The sequence below is a fragment of the Aulostomus chinensis genome, chromosome 9, assembly GCF_037954235.1.
Source record: "Aulostomus chinensis isolate RoL2024-O1b breed Wild chromosome 9, RoL_Achi_v1.0, whole genome shotgun sequence".
Lineage (NCBI taxonomy): Eukaryota > Metazoa > Chordata > Actinopteri > Syngnathiformes > Aulostomidae > Aulostomus > Aulostomus chinensis.
Genome location: NC_141328.1, coordinates 4,817,956 through 4,830,039, shown reverse-complemented (window position 1 = coordinate 4,830,039; position 12,084 = coordinate 4,817,956). Strand labels below are relative to the sequence as shown.

At 41.6% G+C, this 12,084-nt stretch overlaps 1 long non-coding RNA gene across 2 annotated transcripts; it reads left to right on the top strand.

Moving 5' to 3' along the window:
- Positions 1–7,644: 7,644 nt before the first annotated feature.
- Positions 7,645–11,729, top strand: LOC147255493 (uncharacterized). 2 transcript variants are annotated; one of them, XR_015117706.1, is made up of 4 exons: positions 7,645–7,777; positions 9,070–9,189; positions 9,327–9,361; positions 9,866–11,729. It is a non-coding gene; the product is annotated as an uncharacterized LOC147255493 (long non-coding RNA). The 2 variants fall into 2 exon arrangements; XR_015117705.1 differs by lacking the exon at positions 9,866–11,729 and having other exon boundaries at positions 9,327–9,826.
- Positions 11,730–12,084: the final 355 nt, after the last annotated feature.

Here is a 12,084-nt window from a genome sequence, read left to right as displayed (position 1 = left end):
CCTCATGAGGATTCCTGGCGTGCCCTGTCCCCCTCCACGCCCTATAGGAAAATATTCCTCAAGGCCATGAAGCGGCACTGTATAAGTCACAATAAACCAGGAGTGTGAAGCCAGCACAAATAGTTTGAGATGAATGAGAAACAGATCAAATGTTGCACAGTCCGAATTTAGAAGATGGATGAATGTATAACATTTACTTCAGACAGGTATTTTTTGTTATTTACAACCTGGACTGAAGTATTTACACTATGTCAGGCTATAAAGGTCATCTTTTTTTTTTAAATCGTCTGCTCCACATTAACTCACTCCTCTGGCTTTCCCCCAAAACTGTAATTCACACACAAATAAACCCATATTTTCCCATTTACTCTGACATTTATTGTACACGGCCACGCAGATGGTATCACTTCCTTTGAATTAATACATGTGAATGTACTGACTCTTTCTGTCCTTCAAAACTTTTTCGATAAAAACTCTTTGTTGTAACTTTTCTCTGATGATTCCCATTCAAAACGTGTAAATAAAGTAGAGTTTTGCAGTTGTATCTGCAGCCAAGAACCTTGCCAATAGGATGGAGGTCATTTACTTTCTGATTTGAGTCTTTCTTTTTTGCCTCAGTTGGAACAAACGATTCTTTCGATCTCATTTTGTGTCGCCTGCCTCAGTCTTGCGGATCAGTCCTTGTTTATTTACTGGTTTTCTCTCTTGCTATGATTGCAGCTAAAGCACCTGGACACAGCAATCAACAGCAAAGTCTGCAGTTTAGAGGAAAAGGGGGAAGTATGATTCATACTGTGATATTCAGCAGACCAACCCAGAAAGATTCTGACACTAAAGAGAGTCGTTTCTTGTGTGTTCTTTTTCACCCTCTACCGTTTTCTGCTGATGCACAAATCCAGGGAAGATAACTAGAATCAAGTTTTTGTTGCTCGTCATTTAAAAACATGAACATTGCGTCTTTCTTTGTCCTCAACAAGGTCTCCCAACCATCTCCAGACTTCTCCTTTAGAACTATGTATTTGTTATCAAAGTAATAGGAGTGCTCTAAGTGAGGCTTACCTCTGCAAAAGAATCATTGTTATTGAAATTAATACTTTTCACCGGCGCGAGCACACAGGTTTGTGGCTCACTGCGAGCAACTGGATCTAACAGGCAGGACAAACGAAAGCAGAGCCGTTAACATCACCAGATACCTCGAGACATGAGAAAACATTTCCTTTGTTTGTATTGGGTGAACAAACCCCATTACATTTTCCACCCATCTGCCCATGAACCTCTTTATCAGTCTGAATGTTGTCTTCCACAGCTTTTCTTCACAAAGTCCCAGAGCTTCATCCACCGACCCATCCATCTCTCGGTGTCTCCACCCCTCGACTCTTCATTCAGCCAAACATAGTCTATGTGCGCTGGAATCTGGGGTTGTGAGCAAAACTCAGCTGGTTGCTTTTATTGTTGGGTGTCTCTCCCCTCAGCGTAGTTACAGCTGCCAAATACGTCATGTTTTTCCTCTCCCTGCCAAAGCACGCCACGCCCCCCCACCCCTTAACTCATTTATGGTAAGATAATATTGGGTGAAATATAAGGGAGGGAGAGAGGGAGGGAAGGAGGGGAGCACAAGAGACAGAGAAGAAACCTGAGGTCAGGAGGTGTGGTTGGATTATAGAGAGCGTGTGATGAAAATTAAAAGCTGAAAAAGTTCATGAAAAGGTTGCAGAAATGTGGCGAGAATTAACAAAGAGGTCCATCTGACCCTGATCGGAAATAATCAGAACACTGGAAACCTACAACATTCACGTAGTTCATCAGCTTCTACGATGAAATTGTTCCTGAATAAAAAGGAGGGATGAATATTTACCAACTTCTATTTTTTTCTTGTCTTTTATTGTGGTGTATTCGCTTCTTTTCAGGTTCTCATTTCCTGCAACTCATCATCTTCTCTTTTGCTGCTGAATGCTAAACTCTTCCAGGTAGGAACTTTTGTTCCAAGCTCGTAGTTCCCTTTTATTCAGAGTCTTCAGAGGAGGAGAGTAAGGTTGTTTGTCAGTTTTTCAGTTGCGTCAGTGTCATGTGACCTAGGGAATCAGACACAAGTCTTTTAACAGCCTCATATATTTTATGTGAATATTTTCGTGCAAAAATCATTATTGTTGCAGGTACTGGAAACACACTGGGTTTTTTTTCAGCAGCTTCTGTGTCATGTGACCTAGGGACTCCAGATCAGTACCAAGTATTACTACTAGACTGAAAAAAAAAATGACACACCCCAATTCATTGCTGTCTATTTAGTGAAGGTACTCCAAATGAGCACCAGCTATAAGTACTGAAGTGGGAATGAAGGATAAACCTCTTTGCATGACATTTATTTAGCCTCCTACATTTTATGAATATTTTAGTACAGAGGTCATCATTGCAAAATTCACTGTTTTTTCAGTAGCTTTAAAGTTAAGTCAACTAGGGACTCCAAATAAGTACCAACTGTACTAAACTGGACCAACACCCTTGATTGCATTTCATGGTCTGAATTTTTTTTTAAATTGAACTTGTTCATTCATGGACTAATAACTGTACTACTGCATGAATAGTTAGTACAAACTCCATTTTTTTCATGTACTGAAAAATATAACATATCCTTTTTTCAATAGTGTGATCTAAGGAATCCAAATCACTACCAGCTATTAGCACTAGATTGGAAGTACAGGACACACCATTTTAATGTCTCCTATATTTTATGTGGATATCCGTCCATCCGTCCGTTTTCTATTGCATGGTGGAGCCTATCCCAGCAGCCTCTGGGCAAGAGTTGGGGTTCACCCTGGACAGGTCACCAGTCCATGGCAGGGCCAACACATAGAGACAGACAACCATTGGCTCTCCCAGCCACGCCTACAGTCAATTTACAGTCTGGTTTAACCTGGTCCCTCTTGATGTCTCTGGACTGTGGAGGAAGCTGGAGTACCAGAGAGAACCCACACAGGAACAGGGAGAACATGCAGACTCACACAGAAAGATCCCGTGCTGGAGCGGGGGCTCGAACCTCCTTGCTGTGAGATGACAGTGCTGACCACTGTGCCGCCCTTAAAATGGATATTTTACAGCAAAACAATTCTTATTTTATCTGATCAGTGTTGACATATACAGCCTGGAAAACAAAACAACAACCTGTTCTGCTGATTGTCCCACACACTATAGTACCACAACTGCATGACTAGCTGGTTGCTAACAGCAGCTAACAGCTACATCACCCACATAATAACACTGGTGATGCAGCTCCTTCATCGGGGTGCATCGGTTATTAACTTAAACATACTGATGGTAGTTTGTTCATTTTATCTATATCTAATCTATTATTAATATTAAGTATTTTAAAAAATGAAATACACCTCAACTAAAGGGTACAATAGACATCAAGCAGCAAGCGCTGGATGATCCTCGGCCACCTTCTCAGCACATGCATGAATAAAGATGTAAAAAGTCCCCAAAAACCAAATAAAACAGCAAAACCTATAAAATATGCTAAATAAACCAGGTTTCTGGGAGCAACAGGTGATTTGCCAGCATTCTGGAGTGTGAACCTGGAAATGAATTTTCAACACAAACTGCGCTGTATAAACACACCGTTTCTGTGGGAGAGAGCAAGAACAAAGCAGTTTTCAGAATTAATTGCTGTGGACAATTTAATCTCACCAGGTAATCTTGCCAAATGGCATTAACCAGCATGGTTTTACACGGGCCAGATGACATCGGGTATCAAAGCAGGAGGGTTGGACAGAGATAAATTCCAAATCAGCACAAAAGATCTCAGATGTGTGATCATCACATGCTGACCATAAGCAAGATATAATTAACCCCAACATGGAAGCAATCAACACAGGTTTATGTAAACAGCTTTGTGTGTTGTATCAAAGACTAAAGAGTGTCTCCAGAGGAGATTTCACACCACTTGAAGTTGATCTAATCAGTTGACAGCAGTAAAATCACTTCTTCTTTTTTTTCAAATGCAACACTTTTGTCTAAAATGCATCCACCCAATTTGACATAGGCATGCTGTCAAAAGCTAAAGGGCCAGAGAGAGATGTACTTCTGCATACTTTGGACAAGGTTTGCTTTTGCATAACTGGGATCCACATTAAGGGAGGAGCCCATAAGACAAATATGGGGCCTCACCGACTAATGTGGATATACTGTCCCCTCCCCTCAGGCGGCAGTGTCAAAATCCACTTTTAATCACGCTTGTGTAAAAACAGATTACACTTTTGGTCCTGATAAATATTTGTGTAGTCTTAATAAAACATCTTGTGTGCGTACTTTATGAGGTTATACTTCATTTCAACTGTTCTTATATCACCTGTAGAGTACATTCTGCACATTCTACAGTACATTTGATTCCAAAGGTCTCTGTTTCACGTAATGAGTCGGCTATGAAAACACTATATTCCATATTTTGTCTCCATAGACACCTAAATACCCCCCCCCCAAAAAAAAGCAATGGAAACTTGAATTGATATCCCGTCTGTTTCCTGCACATTGCTGCGTGCTGTCGTTGTATATTCCCAACATCTGCTGAGGGAAACAATCTGGAAGGCATTGTCTCATTTTTCCACTGATCTGCAACTGTCCAAAAAAAAAAAAAAAAAAAAAACATGACGCAGGAAAGTAAACTATGCATCCACGCATTTGGTCTTGCACTGATGAGCATTTACTCAAGTGGCGCTGCACACTAACAGCACAAGACCAATGGTCCCATTCAGGAGGTTGAGAAAAGCATGTGCTTGTGGTGTCAAAGTACATTTTCTCTGGAATTTTTATTTCATACCAATGCAATTAGAAATAAGGACATTTGCTCCCTTCTAAAAAGGGATTTACATCTGCACATTGATTGAAATTAGATACTCAACAAGTGGAGGAAAGCGCATGGGAGGACAGTGAAGGGAGAGTGTTGGGTTAGGATGCCCCCTGCTGTGGCTTCGTAGGAGTCAGCCGAACAGATGAGAATCAGGGAGAAAAGAAACAAAGAAGTATAAACGGATACCGAATCATTTGTAGAAATGTTTTCAAATATGACTTTCATGATTGGACCCAAAACTGTAATCTGTTCCACAGAATTTCTTTCTGATACACATTGTTTTAATCAAGCTGAAGTGATAATTATCGGTAAATCTCACACAACTTGGGTCAGATGAAAATGACTTCCACGAGAATGAAAAAGTGTTGACAAAAACACATTTTAATTTCTGTTCATAGCAATGACTTCATGCTTTTGTTTGTATGTTTTTTTTTTGTTTTTATTTGATCAATGCGCCTGAGCTGTTCGTCTTCTTCGGCTTCGTGTTCATATATGGTGAAAACCCTGAAAACAAAGGTCCAAAAAAAGAATGAAAAAAACATACAGGTGTAAGATTGCAGGCCTTTTGCGTAGAAGATATTTATACGATACTTTATATTTATACTTTACATGAAAAAGCTCAGATGTATACTGTCTACTACTACTATTATTACTCACTTTCAGACTGTCATGATTTACTACTATAGGACATTTAATGTAGCCACCTGTAATGTTTACTAAGTGTGACAGTGTGTGTGTGTGTGTGTGTGTGTGTGTGTGTGTGTGTGTGTGTGTGTGTGTGTGTGTGTGTCTTTGTGAATGTTTGCAGTGTCTGTGTTATCAAAGCGAAGATGTGGTCGTGGATACGCCTACTGTACGTCTGAGTACTTTGGCACATGTTTGTATGGCTTTGGTTGGATTTTGTCCCCGATGGTGCGGGACTCAATCACAAAACCTTGCAGGAGTGTAGTTTAGATCAAAATGAAGGTCGGTGTGGTCTGTCCAAGGGTGTCTCGGGGGGGGGGGGGGGGGGCAGGGAAGGCACTTTATACCCCTGACCCAGATTCATTTCAGGGTACAAATTAAGGTCATGCTGAAGTATGGGTGTTGTTCAGCCGCTGAGCACCGCTGCACTGGTGTAGCAACGATTATACTGGGTTTGAATACCAGCATATGGACTGTTGCAGCTGGTTGATCTCAGATGGCCTCTAGAATGAGTAATAACTGATGCTTTAAGAGAATTAGTCAAATGTTGCATTGAGCAGAATGTATTTAGGGACTTCTTCATCTTAATAATAATGTACAGTGTTTTTGTCTGCAGGTCAGTTTAATCAGGGATGTCCGGATGAAGAGCTTCCAGCAGGGTAGAGCTGGTTAGTTAGAGCCGCCGCACACACTTCCCAACAACATATCAGTGATAACACTCTTGAAGATACCAGTTTATCTGTGGATGTTTTTAAATTAAACAAGGATGTAGATATATATGTATATATACATATATACACACACACACACACACACTTAAGTCGGCAACTGTAGTTGAGACAATCCTAAGTTTTTCTATCATTTGTTTTCTTTCACACAGATTCACAAGCGCACCTATGTATGTATGTGTATGTGAATGTGTGTACATATATGTATATAATGTATACACAGTTAGATAAACTTATATATAAGTATATACAGTATGTATTTATGTATATGTGTATAAATACATTCATGTAGCACATGCTTACATAATGTGTGTATATGTTTGTATGTATGTGTGCATATATATAGTGTGTGTGTATATATACACACACCAACATATATCTTATATCTTATATATATATATGTTGGTGTGTGTGTGTGTGTGTGTGTACAGTACACACTTACATATATGTGTGTGTGGATGCGCACACGTGTGTATGGATGTTTTTGCGTGCGTGTAACTACTCTGTTCGTGCAATTAGAGTAATATCTCATTTTATGTGGAATCTACTCATGATTTATTATCCCTTCAGCGCACAATCCCCCAAGTGCACTAAATAGATCCAGTGTTAAGTGGGTTCCTGGATGTTACTGTCTTAACCGTATCTATCTTAACCTGTCTTAGTGTATCTGTCTTTTCCCGCTCTTGTGCTCATACTTGAGTCTTCCAGGGACAACATTTTGTTATGCTGGTTAAAAAAAATGTTACCTGACTTCATGTAAGAAAAACAAGTTCAAGTACATGCTTAGCATGAGCCAGAGGTCCTTTAATAAATGGTGATAGCTAACTGATGTCACATTGTGTCCCTTGTTACATAACCTCAGAATGAGGAAAAACATACTTCTTAAGCCTCTAAATCGCTTAATAATTACAATATAAATATTTTATTGACTGAAAATTAGAGTCGCTGGTTCGATCCTCGCTTCCCCTCGTGACCCTGGAGCCCCTAATTGCTCCTGATGGCCCTGCAACAGACCAGCGACCCGACCAGGGTGAACGCCGCCTCACGCCGTGTCAGCTGGGGGAGGCTCCATCCAGCCCTCCCGCGGCCCTTAACGAATAAGCGGTATCGAAAATAGATGGATGGACGGATGGATGGATGGCGTAGCTAAAGTATCAATGCCGCCGTTTCCTCTTGGCGCCTTTTAAAAGAGCGAGAGGTGTCTATAAACAAATTTAGAGCAAAACCGGAAGTTACGGACAGGGAATCCGCTTGCTTCCGCTGTCTCCTTCCGCTCTGCCCCTGTTTGTAAACATGCGTCAAAAGCATGTGATTCTGTCGACGCATTTCGGAGCACTGTCCAATCAGAAAGCGGGGGTGTGTGAATTTATGGGCGTGGCTTTCGGTGTTGCCGTGAAAATGTCGACGGACAAGGTTCTTAACCAGGGCAGGGAGGCACTGTGGATTTAATAGTAACCAGGAGGTTGATGGGAGGTTGTCGAAGTTAATGCAGGATGATCCAGGACAGACGCACACGCTGGCGGTGAGTCATCTCATCTCCCTGGAGGGACTATTTCTTACATTTGCTGCTCATGTGAAATTAGAAGCCCAATATGTGTGTGTGCCACCCAGGTTGGAGTGCGTATTTGCTGCGTAGGAAGCTCTGGTGGTGATTGGTTTCGTAACACATCACTAAAAGGTCATAATGTTCCATCCTTTGCTTGTGGAATTGTTTGAAATTGTTTTACTGTTCTAATTACGTATGATGGGTAGGGCCTGCGCAGGGTTGTCTCTGACCCCCCCCCCCCCCCCCCCAAAAAAAAAAATGTAACCCGGAAAATAATCCAGGTATTCCCGCTCAAATTATCCCTTATTAAACATGTCTGTGCGGATTTGAGGCTCATTTCCTTCGGAGCCAGCAGGGCGGGATGGGGAGGTGTGTGTGAGAGAGAGAGAGCGCAGGATGCTTACTGCTGCTGCTGCTGCAGGAGGATGTTGCGCACTTCGTTTTACCTCCAGAGTGAGGGGTCTGTACACCCCTGCGGCACTGCGTAATGATTTAATTGATGGCGGTGTTTACGGTTAATGTCGGTTTATTAACCAGCGGCTCCTCACCTGCTTGGATAACGCACAGGTTCACGTTTATACCGACTGTAAATGAAAGTTAGAAAGTGTTAGAAATACTCCGAGTGAATGTAAGGAATGTTAATTGATCCTAGTCTGAGTGTGTGTGTGCGCGTGTGTGTATGCGCGCGCGTACTCTACTGCTTCTCCAGAAATGTGTGTGTTTTAATTGTATTGCACTTGTCGCTGTGTCATGACGTGTTGCCTTAACCAGTTGTTGCTGATTTACTGTCCAAAACATGCGTGAAAACAAAATCTAAAAGAAAAATGAGTTCCAGTTTCATTCAAGAGACTGTTGATGTGATGCGAGGTCAGAATTACGCAATGTTCTCTGGTCTGGATTCTTCATGATAGTAAATTGATTGATGTTTTTGGTTTGTTTTTAAAGCCATTTTAGTAATTGCTTATAAATCAGTTTTCTTCCTGCGGTGTTCGGGCCTTGACCCAACTCCATCCATCCAGAGGTTTCTATGCCATACGCACTTTTTATTCTCGATGTAAACAAACCCTCCAGACGTAATACTCTTACTCAACACTGGAGGGAGCATTTGTATTTTCTTGTGGTTTTCTCCACTGAAGCTTCTTGACATGAGTCAGATCTTTTTTATTGGGAGGTATTGTTGCAACACCACAGACTGAGGGGAACGCAACTATTCATGCATCTAAATGAGAGCGAATAAATGTGTGTTTAATTAATTTTGTTGTTCACAGGAAGACTGGAACGTCTGCCTGTCTGCTGGGATTTGGGGAAAAACATCTTCAGACATCAAAAGCCCAAAACTGGCCGCAGTCAGTTGGCCAGGTGATTTGCTTCAGAGCTTCAGAGGCACAGTAAGAGAGAATGTTTATAGTGTTGCATAATATTAACTGTTAGAATGAATGTGTTGGAGAGTAACAACAAAATATGTGATATTTGAAATTGAAAGGGCTAAAAGCATTATTGATTATTGCTCCGTCTACCTCCGCAGACATAAATGAAGTTCTAATTTCAAGCTGCTTCAAGGTAAGTGGAAGCGTGAAGAAATGTTTATGCTGGAAAAACAAAAATCATGAAAAGTTGTCTCGTTTTGTCTTCCAAAAACCCTCACTACACGTAATCATGTAAGTAAGAAACAGGAGAAGAAGACAGAATGAGCAAGTAGCATCATCTTAATACAAAGGGCTTGTTTTTAAAGTGGAGTCATCCATTTTCAAGCAATCTCAGGTACAAAATTTTGTTCCCCAGAGGCAGAGTATTGTATTTATTACAATTAGAAGTGGTTTTTTTGTTAATAATACAAAGAATAAATCGATTTTTTTTTCTAAAGCCATCCGTCAGTCAAATATACAGTTAACCAAATACTTGGAATATTTACTATTGTAGTGTATTTTTTCATTTATGTAACTGACATTTTAACTTTAAAATGTGCTGAGAATCATGTTGAAAGCATCACTTTATTTCTGTCTGAATCTCGTTTCTGGCCGAATGGCGGCCAGCTGAAGCTACTGTGTCGTGACCTGTTCTCAGGGCCTGCTGAAGGCGGCGCTGTCTGAAACTTGTTTTTCATGATTCCGTGAGTTCACGATGCTTGGAACACGAGCTGACGCCACCAGGTGAGAGCCAGTGGGAACGACAAACCAGGTGAAAACAGAGCTCAACAGAGGAGGGAACACTGGATATTCCGGAAAAAAAAGTCCCTTATTTTGTTTCATAGAAGTATTGATTCATGGTAATCATCAACCAGCTCTGCAAGATCAAGAAGTTTGTACAACTGAGACGTATGTGAAACCATTTTGGGATCTAGTGTTCCTGATTCAGATCAAAGCAAAGCAGCCTGGGAAGCTTTCCAAGAGACAGATTAAAGTTGAGGAAGTGGAACGGCCATGCTGACAGACGACATGGCTGATGGAGCGCATAAATACGCACAGGAAGGACCGTTACACCTTTCTGTCAACGTAAACACAAACTACCTCCAAAAGTGCCTGTGCAACCTTCAATTCTTGTCAGAAATTATCGGCTGCGGTTTGTGAGGACAGGCAGGAGTGAGAAAGTGATCAACCTCGGGATGGACCGATGTATCATATCGGTTTGCTCTGTTGCCTACTATATCAGCAAATAAAATGTGTTTAAGAGTTGATGAAAAGGCTTTAGAATTCTTGAGGGCCGCTGGTGCAGTTCCCCATTAAGCCTCCAGCTTGGCTGGACATCCGCACAGATACTACTGTGTGTGTCTGTGGGTGGGGAGCTGGACGAGGGTGTGTGTGTGTGAGTCCTGGTTGCTGCACTAGCGCCTCCTCTGGTCAGCCAGGGATCTGTTCAGAGTGAAGGGGAGCTGGGAGTAAAAGCACGACCCTCCCGTGGGCCACATCCACCTGGTGAAGCTGCTCGCCATCAGTTGAAAAGATGTGGCGGTCGGCGTGCTACTCAGAGCAGCAGAGGGGGCGGAGCAACAACCAGGATAGCATGGTAGGAGGAATTGATGATGTAAATAAAGTGGAAAATGTTGAAAAAATACCTTAATATCAGTTTTGATGTTTTCTGGCAAAAACAACATCAACATATCAGCCAAATGATGGTTTCACACATCAACATCAGCCCACAGTTTCACAATTAGTGCCTCCCCAATAACTGTGTTTGCTTCTAGTGGAACAGCAGGGACGCACAGTAGAGCTGCACATGAGCAGGACATGGAATGCATCTTATCCATATTGAGTTGCGTTAAACACCGTGGAAAGATCAACATATGAGCATCCTGTATTGCTGATGTTATTAGCGTTGCATTAGATGCACATACAACTGGTCAGATCACTACTGAGCAGCCACGAGCCTGTCAGAGGAGCATGCTTTGATCCCTGGGATGCTTTACATTTCCCCATGTAGCTGCAGGTTGAAAGCTGACTCTCAGACTTTCTCTGTCTCCCGTGAAGCAGCGGGAGCGTCGACATCACAAGCAGCAGGTGATTCTGGGGGGGAAATAATTACGGCCACTTTGTATGATGAAGAAAATCTAGACCTGGATGTTCATGGTAAATGCAGTCAGCAAAATAGAGGGATAGTTTGTGTATTGATAGCAAAAAAAGAGTCATATCTGATGTAGAACTCCCGGGTTGAGGCGGTCAGTGGAACCGCACTGCAGTAGAGTCCGTTCTCACCAGTTGTGATAACGCTGTCCCACAGGAAGTCTTTCTCCAAGTTTTTTTCTTTAAAAAAAAAAAAAGTATGAATTATTTATGATGGTACTTGTTGAACACGCACACTGTTATTTACCTGGATAATAAATATGTTTCAGGTGACACAAAAAGAAGCTTTGTTTATCTTTTTTTATGACGAGAGACAAAAAGATTTCATTTCAGATTAAAAGGAGACTTGAGAACATCACACGAGCTCGTAAAAGAGGCAGAACCAGGCGTGTTCCTCTTACTGTCAGCTTTGCAGTAGTAGCTTCTCTTAATAGTAGGAGAACATTAAAGTTTTGTCCTCTTCTCTTGGTTTAAATTTTTTATTCTTGTTTAATCCTTGTTGTTCATGCAGCCCAGATAACCAGCAGCAATGTCCCTTTGCTTCTCTCTGTGACAGGAGGATTGAGTTAGTACTCTGGAGTGGACCAGGAAGTCTCCCGTGGCATTCACAAGGCTCACACCTGTGTCGTGTCACAAATGTAATTATTTCAATTTGTTTTCTAACGGCATTGCTTACGTTTCAGATATGATTTACAGGTGTTGCGGTCTAAAAAGCCATGTTTTTCT